Genomic DNA, 21,616 nt, shown 5'->3' on the forward strand with positions numbered 1-21,616 from the left:
GGACCTTTCAGCAGAGTGGAAGGAGACGGTTTAGATACAGCAGACATCCCCAGGCCAACACTACCCACCAGCCAGTTGCATCTTTTCACATGGGTGAGACTTGGGATAAAGGGGGGAGGATAATAATAATACTTGAGTAAGTGGGAACGCAAGAGGTCCCTTCTATTATTAACCACGAGTAGATAAGTGTGCTGTTTGACATCCTATTAGCCATGTACACAGTCATATAGAACTGTATATGCTTGTATAAGTCTAATAAACCTGTATATATTTGTACATGCTGCCAGCTTGTTCATAGTCCCATTTGTTTTCCTGGGGTGAAGGGAGAGAAATCCCACCCACTAGCACCTTCTTCCCCAGGTGGAGGCAACAGGCGCCAAGAACATAAGGACTGACAGAGTCTGCCCTAGGTGGGCTACCACCAGGTTGGTCCCGAGCCCAGGAACGCCCCACGAGGTAAGCAGTCAAGGAGGCGTTACAATTACATTTCTTCTTCTCCTCCCATTCCCTGAATCCCTACTCTTCCTGATCCCAGTCTGTGTTTTTCTGCTCTCCCACCAAATCCTTTGTCACCTGTCCCTCCACTTTCCCTCCCTCCTCTTGCCTTCCTCCTACCCCTCTTTCTTCTTCACACTTTCCCTTCTCATCTTTCTCCTCTCCCCCTTCGTACTAACAACCTGCTCCTTTACATCTCTATTCTCACCCTTCCATCTCTTGCCAGCACTCTCCCCTTCCTCCTATTTCTATTCTTCCCATCCCTCCTCTTCCTTTTCTCCCCTTCCCCATCCTACCAACCCCCTCTTTCACATCTTTCTCCTCTCTCCTTCCCATCACTCCCTCCTCCCTCATCCCTTCTGTCTCTCCCCTCCCCTGCTTCTCTCCCACTTCCTCCTCCTCTCTCTTTCTCTGTGTTCTTCCCACTTAGCCACCCCAACCTTCTAGCTCCAAAGCAAAGCAGTCAGCCCAGCATATAAGAATAACGAGACTCTTTGCTGCCTGCTTTTCAGGTCTATCAGCAGGGCTGGAATTCAGAGCATGAGCAGTGCTGTTGATCCCCACAGCCCCCCTCCTCCTTCAACACTTTCACTTGGCTGAAAATTTGGGGTTTAGCATTTTTCCCCAATGTGCAGCTGTAATCACTGTACCCATCAGTATCATTTTTCCTCTAAATACTTGTCCAGAGAGAACCCCGTAGGTCACTGTCACATCGTTTCCTGTTTCTGCTGCCATGTTGAGGCATTAGCTTTAAATTATTCATGCTGGGAATTTCCCCTGTTTAAAAAAAAAAAGACATAAGCAAATGCCTCTCACAAGGAAGTAAAACTGAGGCTTTCAATCTGGAGACAGAGCTGAAGAAACAGCAGGGGAGATACAGGGCATTTTTGGTGAGTTCACTCAGACCAATCATCAGTTATAGGGCTACTGTATTTTTGCAAAAAGTGAGTGGGCATTTCTCAGAAGCCCTCAAGGGTAATTGGTGACAGTGTGGAACAGGTGAGCTGGTCTTGGTTTTCCTGACTCACATTTCAATGAATTTTGTATCAAGAAATACGCAGAACACTACAAAAGGGGAAACAGGAAACTAGGACCGGCTTATGTGTTTATGATCAGGAACCAACGGATCGCTCTGCTGATAAAGGCAGGGAGGAGAGAATGATCAAGGCTTAGACTAACACTCATCACTTTTTAGAGATTCCCTGGCTTCACACACGTGCTGGCGTATATGTGTGTTGTGGAGGGAGATGGTTGGGAGGATAATGGCTTGTATACCATGACAATTGTGTTCCAGGGTGGGGGATGTGAAACAAAAATCCGTGCAATTCCGGTATTTTCAAACGTTTGACTCCAGCTACTCAGCAGTGTAAGTGGGTCTGCAATAATCTCCGGTTTGCTCAGAGACTAAGAATAAGTAAAGCTTTTAAGTTTTCACCTTTCTCTCCCTTTAGTCTTGAACTTATTAAACTTGGTTTTAACTAGATTTGCCTTGGGTCTGCCTGTGTGTTATGGAGTCTCAATTTAGTGGACCCTTGGGTTGACCTGCAGGAGACTGGGATAGGTGTTCAATGTCTCTAGTATATGGCAGGCCAGGAGGCAGATGTTCAGGCAGGACGTAGAGGTGCTCTGGAAGCTGGTGCTCCCCCGGGAGGAGCCCATAGGAGCCCAGCCGCTGGGACTTAGGCGGCGTCACCCTGGAAGCCGAAGCCCCCCCAGGAGGAGCCCGTAGGGGCCCGGCCGCTGGGACTTAGGCGGGTTGATGAGCAGGACTGAGAACTGGAACCAGACTAGAACAGTAGACAGGAACTGTAGCAAGACTCGGGTACTGGAACCAGGCAGGAACTGTAGCAGGGCTCGGGTACTGGAACCAGGCAGGCAGGAACTGTAGCAAGACTCGGGTACTGGAACCAGGCAGGAACTGTAGCAGGCAAGCAGGAACCAAGCAGGTACTGTAGCAGGCAAGTAGGAACGGAGCGAGTACCAAGGCAACTCACTCTGGGGTACGAAGCAACAGGGAACCAGGAGGTAAACCTGTTGCAAGGCAAAGACTGAGTGTCCGCAACTGGCTTATCAAGGCCACGGCGTCTGACATCAGGAACTGGGCGGAGTCACCACTGGCGGGAAATGGCCTAGAAAAGTGCCCAAGTGGCGTGCGCGCCTAGAAGCAGGGCGTCCATGGGAGGCTTCCCGGCGGCGTGACCCCCGCGGGGACGCCACCGAACAGGCCGCAAACCAGGGCTCCAGAAGCGGGAACAGGTCCAGAAGCACGGAGGTAAGGGTCTGGTTGCGGCGCTCGCAGCCAGAACCATAACAATACCTCCCCTCTTACGCTCCCTCTTAGCCGGTCCGGATTTACTTGGGTGGTCCAGATGGAACTGCCGTAATAAGTCCTTGTCAAGGATGTTACGGGCCGATTCCCAAGAATTATCCTCGGGTCCGCAACCCTCCCAGGCGAGCAAGTACTCCCAGCGTCGTTGATGGAACCGGACATCCAAGATCTCACGTACTTGATACGTAACATCGTCCGGTACTGAAGGATCCGATGGTTCAGGAGCCCAGGAGTGGTATCTGGATAAAACAAGAGGCTTCAGCAATGACAGATGGAACACGTCATGTACACGCATGGAGGAGGGTAGGCGTAGTCAGTATGAGACTGCTCCCATTCGTTCGGCGACTCAAAAAGGCCCACAGAATCTCGGAGCTAGTCTTCGAGACGGGATTCTTAACTGTACATTTTTAGTACTAAGCCAGACGCGGTCTCCAGAAAGGAAGATAGGCACTGGCTGACGATGCCTATCCGCCCATTTCTTGGCGGACTGGGCGGCTTTACGGAGCTTTCCCTGGATAGAAGTCCATAAGGAAAGAAGTTGATGGGCTGAAAGTTGCACTGCCGGGAGTGCACTAGGTTCAGGCGAAGGCAAGAGCGGTCGAAGTTGCTTCCCATAGACAACGAGGAAAGGTGAACTTCCAGTAGCAGCATGCGTGTGATTATTATACGAGAACTCTGCCCACGGGAGTAACTTGGCCCAATTATCTTGTCGTTCATTCACAAACGAACGGAGAAAAGTCTTTAAGGTTCGGTTAGTCCTTTCCGTTTGCCCATTAATCTGGGGATGGAACGCAGACGAAAGACTAAGTTGCACACTAAAGCATTTGCACAGTGCTTTCCAATATCGAGCAGTAAACTGTGGTCCTCGATCGGAGACTATATCCTGCGGAAGGCCGTGAAGTCTAAAGACATGCTGAGCGAAGAAATTGGCTAGATCAGGTGCAGAAGGCAGCTTTGGCAAGGGGACAAAGTGCGCCATCTTGGAGAATCGGTCTATGGTCACCCAAATGACCGAATTACCTCCTGAGATGGGAAGGTCCACGACAAAGTCGGTGGAGATGTGTGTCCAAGGCTCCACCGGGATGGGTAGTGGTTGTAACAGGCCCCTGGGCCTCCTGATGAGCGGCTTCTGAACAGCGCAGGTAGGGCAAGAGCCCACAAAGGCTTGGACGTCCTGTCTCACCGTTGGCCACCAGTAGAACTGGTTCAACAAGTCCAAGGTCCCTTTACAGCCAGCATGGTCCCCAGTGAGGGAGTCATGGGCCCAAGTGAGGACTGCTCTCCAGGAGCGACGTGGAACAACGGTCTTTTCTTGGGAGGACACCGAGGTTGCTGCGAGGCTCACTTTCACGGGATCCAAGATGTACTGGGGAGTGTCAGGAGTCTCTTTGACCTCAGAAGAGCGTGAGAGCGCGTCAGCTCGAACATTCTTAGAGCCGGGTCGGTAGCGTAAAGTTAAACCGATCAAGCCCAATGCCTGGATTCAGGCATTGGGCTTGCTTCAAGGATGCTAAGTTTTTGTGGTCGGTGTAAATCGTAACCGGATGGTTGGCTTCCTCCAACCACTGTCTCCATTCCTCCAGGGCAAGTTTCATGGCTAGCAACTCTTTATCACCAACACAGTAGTTGCTCTCTGCCGGCGAGAATTTCTTCGAGAAATATGAACAAGGTAACAATTGTCCAGAATCAGAGTACTGGCTCAGCACGACCCCCACGGCCACATTGGAGGCATCGACTTCCATCACAAAGGGCCGGCTTTGAACCTGATGATGAAGGCAGGTGTCTAACAAGAACGCTTCCTTGAGGGCCTCGAAGGCTTGGCAGGCGGGAACAGGCCAATCCACCGTGTTGGCCCCCTTTCGGGTGAGGGCAGTCAACTGGACCACTATACTGGAATAGTTGGGAATAAAGTGACGGTAGAAATTGGAAAATCCGAGGAAGCATTGCAATGCTTTGAGGCCCCTCGGCCGGGGCCAATTCTTAATGACCGCCACTTTCTCAGGATTCATTTGAAAGCCTGTTGCAGAGCTAATGTAGCCCAGGAACGGCAGGGACGTCTTCTCGAAACTACATTTTTCAAGTTTTGCGTACAGACCATGCTCCCTAAGTATTTGGAGCACTTGACGGACATGCTGACGGTGTGAAGGCAGGTCCTGGGAGTAGACTAGCACATCGTCGAGGTAGACGATTACGCAGGTGTTCAGAAGGTCCCGTAACACCTCATTCATAAGATGCTGGAACACCGCCGGAGCATTACATAAGCCGAAAGGCATCACAAGATATTCGTAATGCCCGTCTCTGGTATTAAAAGCGGTTTTCCACTCGTCTCCGGGACGAATTCTGACTAAGTTGTAAGCCCCTCGTAAGTCCAACTTTGTGAAAATATTCGCTCCCTGGAGCCTATCGAGGTGCTCCAGGATTAGCGGGAGCTAATGGTAATGGAATTTAGGCCTCGATAGTCTATACACGGTCTCAGCGAGCCGTCCTTCTTGCTGACAAAGAAGAAGCCTGCCCCTGCAGGCGACTTGGACGGGCAAATAAACCCCTTGGCCAGATTCTCTGAAATATACTCGGACATGGCCCGGGTTTCAGGTAACGATAAGGGATATACCCTTCCTCGGGGGAGCATAGTTCCAGGTAACAAGTCTATAGTGCAGTCATACGGACGATGCTGCGGAAGGATCTCTGCCTTGGTCTTGGAAAAAACATCCGTGAAGTCCTCATAAGGTGCAGGAGGACCTAGGGCAGAGTGCATCAACGGGAGTGCGGGAGCCCTAGGCACTTTCATACAGTTAGCTAGGCAGAAAGGGCTCCACTTGACAATCTGTAGAGTATCCCACTGAATTGTGGGTGAGTGCTTCTGTAACCACGGCAACCCTAGCACCACGGGGTGGACAGCCTTATCCAACACTAGGAAGGCTATCTCCTCCAAATGGATCGCCCCGGTGCGGACATCAGGACAGGTCCTGGAAGGAGCGTCCCCTGGATGGAGGTAATTCGCAACAGGACCTCCTGTCTATGTGTAGGAATTCGCAACTGGGAGACTAAGTCTGCAGGATGAAATTAACTCTGGCTCCAGAATCCAGGAACACAATCGTCTCAATGGACCCTCCAGGGTATTCCAGGGTAACAGGCATGGTACATTGAGGAGCTGTAGCACAGCCTAGAAGGAGCTCCTCCCGACCTCCTAGGCTTTGGCGTTTTCCGCACGCTCCTGGCAGCGTGCCAAGAAGTGGCCCTTCTGGCCACAATACAAGCACAATTTCAATGAACGGCGACGTTGCCTCTCTTCAGCAGAGAACGGAACCCGTCCCAGCTGCATGGGTTCGGAGGTGGGAGCGTCTGGACGAGAAGTCTTAGGAGAAGATGCAGATTTCGCTGACACAGAAGCAGAACTGTGGCGAGAGGAGTGCTGCTCCTTGGCCCGTTGTTGTAGGCGGCGGTCAATGCGGGCAGCCATCTCTATCTAGTCGTTTAGGTCCTCCGGCAGATCTCGTGCAGCAATCTCATCCTTTATGCGTCCGGAGAGGCCCTCCAAGAAGATGGCCTTAAGACTACCATCCTGCCAACTTACTTCTTGGGCTAATTTCCGGAATTCCATAGCATAATCTGCCAAGGAGCGAGCACCCTGACGGAGTTGCAGCAGATCCGATGTAGCCGTAGCTACTTGGGTGAGCTCATCAAAGGCCTGTCGGAAGTTCGAGATGAACTGTTGTAAGTTCATTAGCGAGGGATCATTGTTTTCCCAAAGGGGAGAAGCCCATATTAAGGCTTTCCCATCAAGCAGGGACAGGATATACGCCACTTTCACCGCATCCGAGGGGAACTGCCGAGGCAACAGAGTATAAAAAAGAGTATAAAAAACCGTATAAAACATTGGTTCAGGAAGCCGCGGCAGGTCCTTGAATCACCAGAGTAACGAGAGGGTGCCGGCAGCTGAGTCACTGAAGAGTCTTGACCCTCGGGTACTGGTTCTGAGGCGGACGAGGCCCTGGCATCCAATCGGGCCGTTAACTCCCCTACCGAACCAGTAAGGACCTCGAGGTACTGTTGTTGATACTGCAGCTGCTGGGCCAACCCTGGCAGGTCCAAGGGGACAGGCACATCCGCCGAGTCCATGGCCTTGCAATCTGTTATGGAGTCTCAATTTAGTGGACCCTTGGGCCGACCTGCAGGAGACTGGGATAGGTGTTCAATGTCTCTAGTATATGGCAGGCCGGGAGGCAGATGTTCAGGCAGGACGTAGAGGTGCTCTTCACCCTGGAAGCTGGTGCTCCCCCGGGAGGAGCCCATAGGAGCCCAGCCGCTGGGACTTAGGTGGCTTCACCCTGGAAGCCGAAGCCCCCCCGGGAGGAGCCCATAGGGGCCCGGCCGCTGGGACTTAGGCGGGTTGATAATCAGGACTGAGAACTGGAACCAGACTAGAACAGTAGACAGGAACTGTAGCAAAACTCGGGTTCTGGAACCAGGCAGGAACTGTAGCAGGGCTTGGGTACTGGAACCAGGCAGGAACTGTAGCAGGCAAGCAGGAACCAAGCAGGTACTGTAGCAGGCAAGCAGGAACGGAGCGATTACCAAGGCAACTCACTCTGGGGCACGAAGCAACAGGGAACCAGGAGGTAAACCCGTTGCAAGGCAAAGACTGAGTGTCCGCGGCTGGCTTATCAAGGCCACGGCGTTTGACGTCAGGAACTGGGCGGAGTCACCACTGGCGGGAAACGGCCTAGAAAAGCGCCCAAGTGGCGCGTGCGTGCGCCTAGAAGCAGGGCGTCCATGGGAGGCTTCCCAGCAGCGCGACCCCCGCGGGGACGCCGCCGAACAGGCCGCAAACCAGGCCTCCAGAAGCGGGAACAGGATCAGGAGCACGGAGGTAAGGGTCTGGTCTCGGCGCTCGCGGCCAGAACCGTAACAATGTGTCTGTTCATTTTCCTGATCTGTAGGCCCAGTGTTCCCATACAACTCCATGGCACCAAGTTTAAGCTGAACCAGTCCCGGATTTGCCCTGTTACAACCACAGAGACATAGTTCAAACTGTCCCATAAAAAGAAGAGGCTGCATTTCTGTGCATGTAATGGTGGAAAGCCAGGACTGGATCAGTCTGGCTAGGTGACATGGTGTTGTGTAGGAACTCCAGACTGAGGGGAATGGAATTCTTATTTCTGTAACTGGTGAGAATTACATCATATCTCAAAAAGCAAAAGAGAGAGGAAATGATGCCACCCCATGGATGTAACCTGTCAGGAGAAAGCAGATGCCAAGTTCACAAGCATACAATATACAACTTTGCAGATCTCATTAATTTGCACTTTTAGCCCATATTCTGTGTCTAGCAAGCGGAGAAAATAATCTTAAAAGTTGAATTTTGTTGAAAGAAGAAACAGGCTCATAGATGATGACATCATACTGCAATTTATTTTTCTGCAATAGGTTTCTAAACACGCAGTCAGTGACCTCATCAGCATGTGACACTTTCTCTTTTACTGTAGTTTTCACTCCCTAAAAGAACAGTTCCAAAGGTAGACATCTGGGATATCTTAGACTTATGGAATTTGAAATGCAATTACCTTGGCCCTGTCATTCCACTCCCAGTAATTTTACTTACTTTAGAATAAGTGTCTTCTTGCTACATCCTGCTTTTCAGGCAAGAGACTTCTGCAGTGTTGTCTCATGCAGGCCCCGGGTGCCCTGGATATGAAAATCCACATCTTCAGGCTTCAATGATTATGTAAAAATGGACCAGAACAACGGAGTGCCAAGTTATCACATACAGCTCGCAGACTTCCTTATTCTGAGCTGGTGCAGCACAGCTTGAAGCTACAAGGAAAGCAAACACAACAGATTTGCACAGAAACTTCAACCATGCAGGCTACAAGTGTTCTTTGAATGAATCCTTTGTATTGAGAGGCTGGCACATTTACTCAGTCTGCGTGGCACTGTCCTCTCCGGTGATAACACAAGGCCTTCAGATAGGGCTGCCAGCTGGCTCCATTTTTTTCCCCAACAGGCAGAGCTAGTTTAATCACACTGTACCTATGGATTCATAGTTCTAATTTCACCATACAAAACACTCACTGTTTCTATGAACCAAAGATGAACATAGTAGAAAGCCCAACTCACTGACCTAGAGGTGGTTCTATGTTCACATCTCCTGCGTCATCCAATCCCGCAGGTAAGAGGTTCTGCTTCCCTGTGTTCATCCCCTTAATTATCCAGTCCCCAGAGGGGAGAAGCTATGTATCTCTTTGCCCAATCCCATCAGCCATCCAGTCCTACAGGTGAAAGGCTCTGTATCCCTGTGGGGTTCTGCTCCAGCCCCTCTGATCCAGGCAGTTTGCAGGAAACAGAGGGGACAGGGTGAGCCTGGAACAGACAGTGCGGAGAACACGCACTCTGCTTCCTAATCCAACTACTCTCCTCCTATTGCTTTCCCATTCCTTACTGTTCTACAGGGAACAGACACTACGGATGAAAAGAACAGACTCTGCCTCCCTTCCACAGCCACCATTCCACAGTTCCATTTCCCTTTGGTCTGCAAACTAAGTCCTAATTTTATAGGAAGGTTTTAGAAGGTAGAATTCTCTGAATGAATGTTTTTAAGAGGCAGGGTTTTTTTTTTTTTTATTGCCTCACCTGACTGTGTGGCCTTCCTTTTCCTGCAGGGATTAGAGGTCTTTTGCTTTCTGGATACTGCATCGTGTAAGTGAGCAGGAGATGGATAGGATTATGTTCCATCCTGTGCCTCTCATCTTTCCACTACCACTGAGCGACGCAGACAGTGTCCCACGTTCTTCCAAATGATCTTGTAGGGCGCATACACTGCTGGAGAGTGACAGATGTTGATGGGCATTAGGTATGGGCACACAAAAATAATTTCAGCTTGTCCATTTGTTTCCTCTTTTCTGTTTTTAGCACTTTTTTTGATTTGTTTCAGTAGTTTATGAACATAAATGCCATTTTATGTATATGAAATTTGATTTTAACTGCACAGGTTGTACTTACATGCCTAAAATATTATTCTATGGGTGTAAAAAATTATATGCATAAACTACTGAAACAAATGAAAATAAATGCAGTGTAGACATGTCCCCAGATGCCCCTGGGAATGCCACTGAGGTCATTGGGACACTATCCCATGGCCAGAAGTATGGTGGATATTTATGAATATTTTACATAGAAAGATATGGCGTATCCAGTCTGCCCATCCACATCTCCTGCTCAGATTTACAATCCCTTCCACTCCCTCACAGATCGTCTATGCTTGTCTTATGTTCTCTTGAATTCAGATACTGTCCTTGTCTCCACCACATCCACTGGAAGGCTGTTCCATGCATCCACCACCTTCTCTGTAAAGAAATATTTCCTAAGATAACTCCTAAGTCTACCTGCTTTCACCCTCATTCCTTGACCCCTTGCTCCAGAGCCTCCTTTCTATTGAAGAGGCTCCCCTCCTTTCCGTTGAAGAGGTATTTAAACATCTGTTTCAAATCTCTTTCCTCCAGGGAATACATGGTTAGATCTTTATATCTGTCTCCATATGCTTTATAATGACCATTGTATTAGGTGTCCACGGGACCATTTCTGTTCGGTTTACATCCTTTTGAAAGTATAGTCTCCAGAATTGTATATAGTACTCCAAATGAGGTCTAACCAGGGACTTACAGAGGGGCAATTATCTCCTTATTCCTCTCTCTATACACGCAAGCTTTTGCCGTCGCCTTCTCTACCTGTTTGGCCACCCTGAGATCATCAGATACGATCACCTCCACATCCTGATCTTGTTTTGTGCACAGAAGAACTTCAAGAGGTTCAGGATTTTCTGTATTTAGGCCAGGAAAGGAGCTTCAGGTTTTGTGTGTTTGAGAGGTATGAACTCTAAGCAGTTCTAGAAAGCTCTAGCTCATTTTGATGTCATCAGGTCTTGCTAAGACTAACTTTCTATTCGTTGGAATCACCTGATGTGTGCATTCCAAATTATGACATCACGTTTATTTATTTATTTATTTATTTATTTATTTAGAGTTTTTCTATACCGGCATTCATGATACAATCAAATCATGCTGATTTACAAAATAACAGGGGGAATGATAACTTTGAACCTTGAACAAGTGAAGAGAGACAATGCAGTTACAATAAAAACAAGGCTGTTCAACTGGGGGAAGAGGAACAAAGCTATAGTAACTTAACAGTAACGTTTATTTTATTTATTCATTTTTTTATATTATGCTTTTTGGCATTTCAAAGTTTTTACCTAGCAGAGCAGAGCAAGCTAAGGTCACTGTATCTGGAGAGGGTGGCAGAGGGAAGGAGGAGAGAGATGGGAGGTTTTGCATCCCCCTTCCCACCCAAAAACATGCTAAGAGGCCTATGAGGGAGAAGGAGGAGGGATCCACTCTCTATAAGAAAGTCATTAAAAATAAAACCCGAAAACCACTCCCAAACAAACAAGTCTAAAAAAAGCGAATCCTGATTTTATTTATCAATGAATTTCTTGGACAGCTCTCTTGTAATCTGATTTTCTAGTTTATCTCAGCAAGATGGCCCAAAAATACCCCCCCCTTCATACCTGGAAAATTTTAATTTCCAATCACCACGCGATTGTAGGGGAAAGGAGAGGAGGATACACACAAACTTCCTTCTTTCTCTCTCATATCCAGAAATATTCATTCACACACATACACTCATGCCCCCTTCTATCCTCTCCTTCTCATTCCCTTTGTATGCTTCATCCTCCCTTTCCCTTTCCTCTCACTCACCTTTCAGTCATTCACTGACTCCCTTCTCACTCACCTCCTCCCTCTCAGTCAACGCTGTCACCCTCTTGCCTTTTTTTCTGTCACTTACCTTCTTCCTTCCCCTTGTCAATTACCCTCCCACTCAATCCCCTTACCTTCCCTCTATCACTCACCCCTCATGTCCACTCTCCCGTTCCCCTCCTATCCCTCAGTAAACACCTCCTATTTCTCTCCCCTCCCATTTCCTCCTTCCCCTTCCCTCTCAATCACTCTTACTCCCATTCACTCCTTTCTCTTCCGTCTGTCACTCACCCTCCTACTCAATCCTTCACTTTCAGTCATTCACCTCCTCACTCCTACTCACCCTCATTTCTTATTCCCACCCTCTTCCCACTCAGTCACTCATCCCTCCCTTTCACTCATTCCCTTCCCTCAGTCACTCACTGCCTCCCTCCCCCACTCCTCCCTTCTCAGTCACTCACCCTTTCCCTCCCACTCATTCACATCCCTTCCCTTTCAGTTACTCACCACCCTTACCCCTTTCCCTTCTTTTCTTCTCTGTCCCTTCCCATGCCTCACTTTCATTCCCTCGTTCATTCCCTTACTCATACCTCTTCCCTTTTATTTAGAACCCATTTTGCTCAGCCCTCCTCCCCTAGGATGTGGTTTTCTGTCTGCTGGCAGATTACTATTAGATCTATAGCAGCATGGGGACTTCCCTCACTGGGGGGATGGGAACCCCACCTGCACGCAGTCACATGGAGCTTCTTTTCGCTGGCTGGGGATGGAAACCCAGCCAGAGCACCTTCATACAGGGTTTCTCATTGGCAGAGGGTGAGAACCCTGCCAGAGCGCCATCATACAGAGCTTCTCACTGGCAGAGGGTAGGAACTCTGCCAGTGCAGAGTCATATAGGGCTTCTCCTTGATGGCAGAGTGTGGGAACCCCATCAGTGCATCATTAAACAGTGCCATTACCTGTTTGGAACATGTCACTTCCTTCCATTGCATCAATGCTCTGATCTGCCTAGAGCCTCGGCATGTACAGAAAGGCCACCTTAATATAAATGCTATCCAAGTAACCAGAGGAGGGGCGGGGGGGGGGGGGGAGGGAAGGTAGGGGAGAATAACCCCCACAGGGCATTACGTGGAGTAAAGTACGGTATCTTCAGGTAGGGGTTATCTCCGTTACGGGTTGGGAAGAAAATCAAAAAAGTGTAGTTATATACATGATTGTTGAAGGCCGGAATGTATACTGTCGTACCTTAAGTGATGATAACAGTATTTGTATTACGTTAGTAGTTATGTGCTCAAGGTTTTCGGCTGTACTGTTTACCAGTGTACATTCAAGTAACTTCATAATAAACAGATTGAAAAAAAAAAAAAAAGAAAAGGCTGGAGTCAGTGTGTTTTCTGCTCCAACCTAGAGGATTTCGCTCACTGATCCTCACATATGGTGTCAGGTAGGGGACTTTTTTTTTAATTTTATTTTTATTGAGATTTCACCATAATTTACAGAACAAATGTTCATAGAATACAGATAGTAGAAATATCCATTTTGATAAGGAAATATTTCAGACTACACAAGTTTATAATTATATATCTGTCATTAATTATAGGTGATAGGGGAGTCCAATACATATTGAGCAGTCAAAAGGAAATATGTCTAAACCTTAATAACATTGCCCTATAGAGTGCCATATAGAGCTTCTCAAAATACCGAAACCTATGGTTTAATTCAGGAATGTGAATCTAAGTATACATGTAGTTGCATTGGATCTTGAAAAATATATCTAGACTCTCGATATATTACAATACATTTACATGGGAAACGCAGTATAAATTTTGCTTCCCTAGTAATAACTTCAGGCCTCATTTGTAAGAATTTCCTTCTCTTATCTTGAGTAACTTTGGTTACATCCAGGTAAACCCAAATTCTATAACCATGAAATAAATGAGCTTGATTTCGGAGATATAATCTTAATACTGTGTCTCTCTCTGTGGTGAACACAAAGGAGACTAGTAAAGTTTCCCTCGTTTTAATAACTGTGTCTAAAGCCATATCCGATAATGCAGTAATATTCAAAGATTCTTCTTGTCCTCCTTGTTGTTGTTGATTTTCTTCCTTACTGTCTTTAATCCTCGGTATGTAATACATTTTAGAAATGGCCGGTATCCCTTCCTCAGGAAAATTAAGGATATCTTTGAGGTAACTCTTAAACAAGTCCCAAGGAGACACTGCCTTTAACTTCGGGAAATTAAGTATCCTCAAGTTTGCTCTTCTGCTATCGTTTTCCATTTTCTCCAATTTATTAAAGCATATACTTTCAGATTTTACAAGATTATTTTGCACTTCGATGTTAACTTTTTGCTCAATCATTTTCACATTGCTTTCTAAGGTTAATATCTTTGTATCAATAGTCTTAGTATGTTGTAAATTTTCTTTCAACAAACTCATCAAAGATTTTATAGAGCTATCCATCGATTCAAACATCTTCCATATAATATCAATAGTTATTTCTTGAGGTTTAACTAAAGGTAAAGTGCAAACAACGTGTACCTCTGATTCTCTCCTCCCTGTAACCACAGGATCCCCGACTTTACCATCTTTCTGTTGTTCCTCGGTCTCCATGCCCCCGGAGCCTTGCATATCCAGGCTTTCCAAAAGAGACGCTTCACACACGTCCTTTCTTGGGGCAGATGCTTTCAAAGGGGCCGCTTTTCCCTCCAGCCATTCAGCTGTGGCATCTCCAGACAAATTGAAGATTTCAGACGGTGGTTCCGGGGTAATCGGAGCACCGGGGCTGAGGGATGTTTCCTCCACCTGGGTTCCTGACATCTGCTCTGCGTCGGGCGTTCCCACGATTCCTCCGATCGGCAAATTTCTCAAGGAGCCAACGAACAAAGACTCAATTCGCGGCTGTCTCAAGTCTGGATTTGGCATTGAGGTAACTGATAATTTGAGTTTAGCCTTTCTTTTTGTATGAGACATAGCGAGAGAAATAAGTTGAGGAAATCTCAAAAGAAAAGGCAAACTTCCCAGGAGACCGCGGAGCAAGATTGCTCATGTCCACTCTATGCGGCAGCCATCTTGGACAGTCAGGGGATTTTTTTCTAAGCTTGGCACAGAAAAAAAGCCCCAAAGTCTCCAGGGAGAACTGAGAAAGATAGCTTGTTGTGATGCCTGCCAAAGAAGAAGTTTGGAGGCAAATCAGGGCTCTTAAAAGTGCACAAAAGAACAGAAGTAAAGCGGAAAAGAAAAAAGTTTGTGTAACCCTGCCTAGAAAGGATGCTAGGATATAAGAAAAGTACTGCCAGGACTGCAGAGCACTGAAAATGTAAAACTTGCTGGCTCAAAGAAGAGCACTCAATTAAAAAAAAAAAAGTGAAACTGCCTTTAAGACAGCAAGTGGTCTGTGGGGCCTGGAAGGAAGTCAGGTTTAGGTTTACAGCAGACAAAGGAGGAAAGCTCTGTCTTGAGTTAGGGCTCATACTCAGTGAAGTTAGTACAAGAAGGGCAGAGTTTCTTTTTTCTTTCGTATACCTTTGAAGGAAAAAACAAAACAAAGAACAAGAGAAAAGAGTTGTGCACCATGGCTGAAACAGCACGTGGCCCCGGCAGAAAGTGAAACTGCTATTAGGTGCACAGAGTGTGGTCCTGAAAGTAAGAACATAAGAAAGGAAAATTGATTCTTACCTGCTAATTTTCGTTCCTGTAGTACCACGGATCAGTCCAGACTCCTGGGTTTATGCATCTGTGCCAGCAGATGGAGACAGAGAAATGTTAACTGACACTGCTGTATAATCCTTGGTGCCACCAGCAGTTCCTCAGTATTGAACTGTACTCAAGCCAGAAAAAACACTGGTAAAGACACCAGTAAAAACTTATCAGGAAAATAGTCAAACGGCTTAAAACCTATTAGAACATGCCAAAAAAAAATCTTACAGCACTGAAAGCAACCAGAGTCGAGTAGCTAAGTCTCCACCCCCTAGAACAGGTAGGTTCTGGACTGATCCGTGGTACTAAAGGAACGAAAATTTAGCAGGTAGGAACCAATTTTCCTTTCCCTTTACGTACCCGGATCAGTCCAGACTCCTGGAATGTACCAAAGCTCCCTACTCGGGGTGGGACCTGGAGAGTCCCGCTCACAAAACACTCTCACCTAAAGAGCGCGCTTCCGGATCCCGGACGTCTAGGTGATAATGACACGAAAAGGTATGCAACGATTTCCATGTTGCCGCCCTACAAATTTCTTGTGGTGACTAATTGAACCTCTGCCCATGAGGCCGCGTGCGACTAAGTAGAATGAGCCCGCAAATTGTCAGGTATCTGACGACCTTTGATTATGTAGGCTGACCCAATAGCTTCTTTAAGCCACCTCGCAATGGTAGCCTTGGAAACCTGGGTACCTTTCTTCGCATCACTCCACAAAACAAACAGGTGATCCGATCTCCTAAAGTCATTTGTCACCTTGAGGTACCTCATCAAGGCTCTCCAGACATCCAAACATCTGAGCTCTCGTGCATGAGGTGCAGAAGCATCCAAATCCGGAAAAGCTGGAAGTTCCACAGTCTGATTAACATGAAACAACTCTTTGTTCTGCCCTGTTGATTTATATTAGCTACAGTTGTCGCACTGTCTGATAGAACCCTGACTGAGTGACCTTGAACCATCGACAGAAAAGCTAGAAGTGCTAGCCTCACTGCCCTGGTTTCCAAGCTATTGATAGACCAGGAGCGGTCCTCCTCCAACCAAGTGCCATGAGCCGACTGATGTGGGCAAACTGCACCCCAACCAGAGAGACTGGCATCAGTAGTGACAATGATCCATTCTGGAACCTCCAGTCGACGCCTCGAAACAGATTGGATGTTTGTAGCCACCAAGACAGACTGTCCCGTGTGGGAGCATCAAGCAATACCGGCTGATGAAAAGCCTCTGAACAGCGGATTCCATTTTGCCAACAGAGCTTTCAGTAATGGCCTCATATGTGCAAATGCCCAGGGAACCAACTCAAGGGTGAAAGTCATTGACCCCAGAACCTGCAAAAAATCCCAGGCTCTGGGTATTCGCAACCCAACAATCGGTAAACCTGCACTTGCACTTTGCATGCTCTCTCCTCTGTCAGGAACACCTTGCCCACGTTTGTGTCGAAGCGGGCTCCCAAATACCTGAGACTCTGCGATGGACTGAGATGGCTCTTTGTGAAATTCATCACCCAGTCTAGAGATTGCAGGACCTGAATCACTTTCCAGACTGCTGCATGACAACTGGCCTCCGACTTGGCCCTTATGAACCAATCGTCGAGATAAGGGTGTACCAGGATTCCCTCACGACGTAGGCTGCCGCCACTACCACCATGATCTTGGTGAAGGTCCGTGGTGCCGTGGCCAGCCTGAAGGGAAGGGTTTGAAACTAGAAATGCTGATCCAGAGCCATGAATCTCAGAAAACACTGGTGATACCAACAAATGGGAATGTGAAGGTTTGCCTCTGTTAGATCCAACGAAGCCAGGAACTCCCAACTGCGCATCGCCACAGTCACTGACCTCAAGGTTTCCATGCAAAATCTCTGGACCTTCAGCGCTACATGCACCCTTTTGAGGTCCAGAATGGGGTGGAAAGGGCCCTCCTACTTTGGGACCACAAAGTAGATGTAATACCGACCTGTGCCCCACTCGTCGAAAGAGTCCGGCACCACGGCCCTTAAACCCTGCAACCTGTTTAAAGTCTCCCGAACCGCCCGCCGTTTTTCCAACGAACCACAGGGGGAGACTAAAAAGAGGTCACGAACGGGGCGTGCAAATTCTAAAGCAAACCTTCTCTTATGACCGTGAGTACCCATGGATCCTGAGTGACTCTAGCCCACTCCCCTTAGAAACGAGCCAGATGGCCCCCTAAAAAAGGAATGACGGAGTTGACCAGCCTCTCCTCATTGGGAAGATTTCTCCCTCGGAGATCCCCCTCCTGTGGACCCTCTGAAGGGCCGATGACTTCCCCGAAATGTCTGCCAGGACTGACCATGACCACAAACTGCTTCTGCAATGCTGCAGTACCCCTAGTATGACTCTGCCTTCTGCCATCCCGAAAATGAGAACGGGCCGGAAAAGACTGTTTGGATTTAGGCCTATCCTCCAGAAATTTGTGGACCTTGTTGTCCCCCAACTGTTTTATCAATTGTTCCAGATCTTCACCAAACAAAAGACGTCCCTTGAAAAGTAGGGAACCCAATTGTGATTTGGACGACATATCCGCCAATCAGTGACGCAACCACAGCAGCCTCCAGGCCAACACAGCAGAGGCCATAAGCCGAGATGAGGTCGCACCAAGTCATACAAGGCATCTGCTATGTACACGACTGACACCTCCAAGCGTTCAGCACAAGTACTGGCCACGCTGGGCTTAGCCTGATCGCCCAGTAGCTTTTACGGATCTGAAAGTGGACCCTTTGTCCAAGGTAGAGTTGGCGCTACCTGAGAGAGAAAACCCTCTTAGGTCCCTACCATCGGAAGGCGAGGACAGATAAAACAGGAGGCCAACAGGCACTTCACCACTGGAAGCCCGCGATCCCCCCTGGTGGAGCCCATAGGGACCCAGGCCTCTTGGACTTAGGTGAACCCCTGAGGACAGGAGAAAGGTCTGGAAGCAGGCGCCTCCTGCAGTTTGTAGAATCCAGACAGCTGGCACCTCCAGCAGGTCGTAAGCCAGTCCAGGGGTCAAGGCCAGAAGGATGGTCGGAAGCCAGTCCAAGGATTGAAGCCAGAATAATGGTCGGAAGCCAGTCCAGGGGTCGAAGCCAGAAGAATCCGTCCAACGAGAGGAGAAGCAGGAGCTGGGACCGGGAGGATGGGAACAGGACCAAGGAGAACAGGCAGCGGAGAACAGGAACAAGGCAGGAACAGGAACTCGGAGCTCAGGAACAACACCAGACCAGGAGCCAAGATACCAAGGCAAGGTCTGAGGAGCAGCCCTTGCCTTAAATACAGGAAACCAGGAAGGAGTCTCAGGGAGGGGCCATGACCATTTCCTGTCGTGGCCCCTTTAAATCCAGGCAACAGCCACGCGTGCATCACTAGGAGGCCCGACGGGGAAGGAGTCAGCAGGAAGGCAGGCCGACAACGTGGCCAGGATTCAGCGGTGGCAACGGCCGTGAGGAGAACATCGGAGGCCGCTGCCTGCTTCTGCAAGCGCTTCCAGAGCGGCCCAACGGCATGGGTGAGTGCCCGACCCCGGTTGCGGACCGCTGCAGCCGGCGGCCATAACAGTAGCTGCTGCACCCAACGCAAGCACTCCGTTGCATGAAACTAGAACAGATGGCTGCTCATAAACTCAAGGCAGATACCTCAAACATTCTCTTGAAATGAACCTCCAGCTTGCGATACTGGGCATCCTTGAAAGCTGTGGCCACTGCCACAGGAACAGTCGTCTTTTTGGTGACCGCCGACACCACTGTGTCCACCTTCGGCATCACAAAAAGCTTCAAAGTCTGATCAGGCAAGGGATAAAGCTTCGACATAGCTCGACCCACCCGCAGACCGGCATCGAGTACTCCACTCTTGGTCCACCATCCTATGAACAGACCTATGATAGGGAAATGCTGATGGAGGACCCCGAATCCCATCCAAGATCGGATCTGCCCCATCCGGGTCCACAGTAGTCTGTGAAAGTTTGAACCCCAGCTAACTCCTCCCTCTGGAACAACCGAAGAATCTTGGAATCGACCCCTCGGACACCGGCACCTCATCTGCATCATCCCCAGTACCCGGGTTGCCCGCATGCTGGTCCACCCTCATCTGGATCAGAAGCCAGGGTCCCCGACGTCACCCCAGAATCCCTGGGAGTCTCTGGGTACCCTACCGAATCTGCCATAATGCCATCTGCGCGAGGGGTCCCCAACAGATGTAGAACCACGGAGGACAAACACCCCCTGGATCGAACAGGGCTAGCCACCGGGACTGGAGCCCGAGACCTTCCTGCTGTGCCAAATATGTGCGGTGAAGCAATAAAACAAACTCCGGGGAAAAGTTTCGGGGAGCCGATGCCATAGGCCCGCCGCTCCCTGACTGTGAAAAAATGAGAGGCAGAGCCTCTCCTGCACTCCCCAGCCCCTCTACAGGGCCCAGGTGAACTGGGGAAAGCCGCAAGAGGAATCCCCCATTCCCTCTAATGGCGCACAGGCCTGCCTGAGAAGCTGCTGTTCCCGCGCCATCGGAGCGCAAGGGCCCGGCGCAAGAGAAACTGTCCCTGGCAGGAGCAACATGTGCAGCAGAGGCAACCCCAAGTCACCAACATTTCACGGGGGGGGGGGGGGGGGGAAGGAAGAGATGGCCCTTCACTGCCTGAAATGCAAGCAGCACAGAGAAAACGTGCTTAAGTGCGAGGAAACCGAGCCACGCCCGCGCGGCAGGCCCAGCCCCAAACCATGATCATGTGGCAGGCCCAGGAATCCCTCGACGAGCATGGATACTGTCCTCAAATGCTCCCCCTGACAAGAGAAGGCCGCTGAATAGAGCCCAGAGAATTCACCACTCAGCTCCAGCTGCTTCCTGCACTACTCGGCACTTTTTTTTTTTAAACTTTACTAAAGAGACAGGAACTTTCCTCTCCTAAGGCTGAGGGGAGCTGTCCAGCTTCAGCCCAGCCTGAAGGAAAAAGGAAAGAGAGAGTCCTGAAAAGCAGCTGACCAGAGCCCAAAAGCCGCCTAGGTGGCCTCGTGAAGGGGAGGGATCTAGACCACCAGATTTGCACCCCACGGATCACACTGGAGCGAGCATTCAAAAAGGTCACTGACCTCCAGCTCGTACACTTCAACCAAACAGGATGGGGTTCACCCTGGGAACCCTAATCCTGGGAACCCTAACCCTGGGAGGAAGGCTCCTAAGAAAAAAGGAAGAAAAATGACAGAAACTGTAGGTGTATGCACCAGCCACCATCTACTGGAGACAGAGAAATACTGAGGAACTGTAGGTGGCACCAGGGATTATAAAGCAGTGTCAGTTAAACTTTCTCTGTTTCCATCTGCTGGCACAGATGCATAAACCCAGGAGTCTGGACTGATCCAGGTATGTACAGGGAACATAAGATATGCCATATTGGGTCAGACGAAGGGTCCATCAAGCCCAGCATCCTGTTTCCAACGGTGGCCAAACAGGGCTACAAGAACCTGGCAAGTACCCAAACATTAAGAAGATCCCATGCCTCTGATGCCAGTAGTAGCAGAGACCATTTCCTAAGTCAACTTGATTAATAGCAGTTAATGGACTTCTTATCCAAACCAGAAGTACTGGGTGTGGGGAAACAGCCTGGGCAGTGTTACAGAAAACCTGGAGGGGAGCCAGTGAGTACACTGAAAGAACATGTGAACCAAAAGAAGCCCAACAGCTTGAATGAAGTGCACAGCCATGTAATTTTGCGTGGCAAGAGTTCACAGCTCTCCAGAGCCAGATAGAAGGGAGAACCTGAGGCTGGAAGTGTGGCAGCTAGAGAAGCAAGCCAAGTCAGGAGAGCCAGAGAACCCACTCCCAAGAGTCTAGACAGGCAGAGAAGAAAATGCCTAGGGCGACTAGACAAAGAATGCCTATAGCTGCTGGGTGAGATAGACGAGATGCTAATAAAGATGTCCCGCATGGTGAGTGAATTGTGGCAACCCACTGAAGAGACCAGTGGAGAAAAAAAGAAGGAAGCAGGAAAGATGGCCAGTCTGTCGATTGTAAAACTGGAAACAGAAAAGGCCCAGCAGAGTGCAAAAAAAGAGGCTAAGATACAAGAAAGCTCAGGATGGAGCTTAGTAGAAGGTCCCAAAGGAGACGCTACAGAGGAGCCAGTTGGAGGCGCTGCAGCGAACATAGAGAAAGGCGCAGTGGGGAGCCAAGAAAGGGTTTCCATGGAGAATCCTGAGAGAGATGCCATGGATAACCCAGAGGGAGCACAGCAGCAGAGTGAGTCACCGGACTACAGCTCAACTCTTCAGTGGGACTCTGCTCCAGAGAGAGAGTTAAAAGCAGCAATGGGGCTAAAGCCAAGGCAGACATGGAGTGGCAAGAGCCCACAGAAGAGAACGCAAC

General features: G+C 49.0%; 1 protein-coding gene across 1 annotated transcript in view; it reads left to right on the forward strand.

Moving 5' to 3' along the window:
* Nucleotides 1-1,348: 1,348 nt before the first annotated feature.
* Nucleotides 1,349-21,616, forward strand: part of LOC115087590 — a 58,898-nt gene continuing 38,630 nt past the window's right edge. Inside the window, exon 1 of the mRNA XM_029594967.1 lies at nucleotides 1,349-1,385. The gene's annotated coding sequence lies outside the window, so the exon portion shown is untranslated. The remainder of the gene's footprint in view (nucleotides 1,386-21,616) is intronic.

The sequence above is a fragment of the Rhinatrema bivittatum genome, chromosome 3 (assembly GCF_901001135.1).
Source record: "Rhinatrema bivittatum chromosome 3, aRhiBiv1.1, whole genome shotgun sequence".
Lineage (NCBI taxonomy): Eukaryota > Metazoa > Chordata > Amphibia > Gymnophiona > Rhinatrematidae > Rhinatrema > Rhinatrema bivittatum.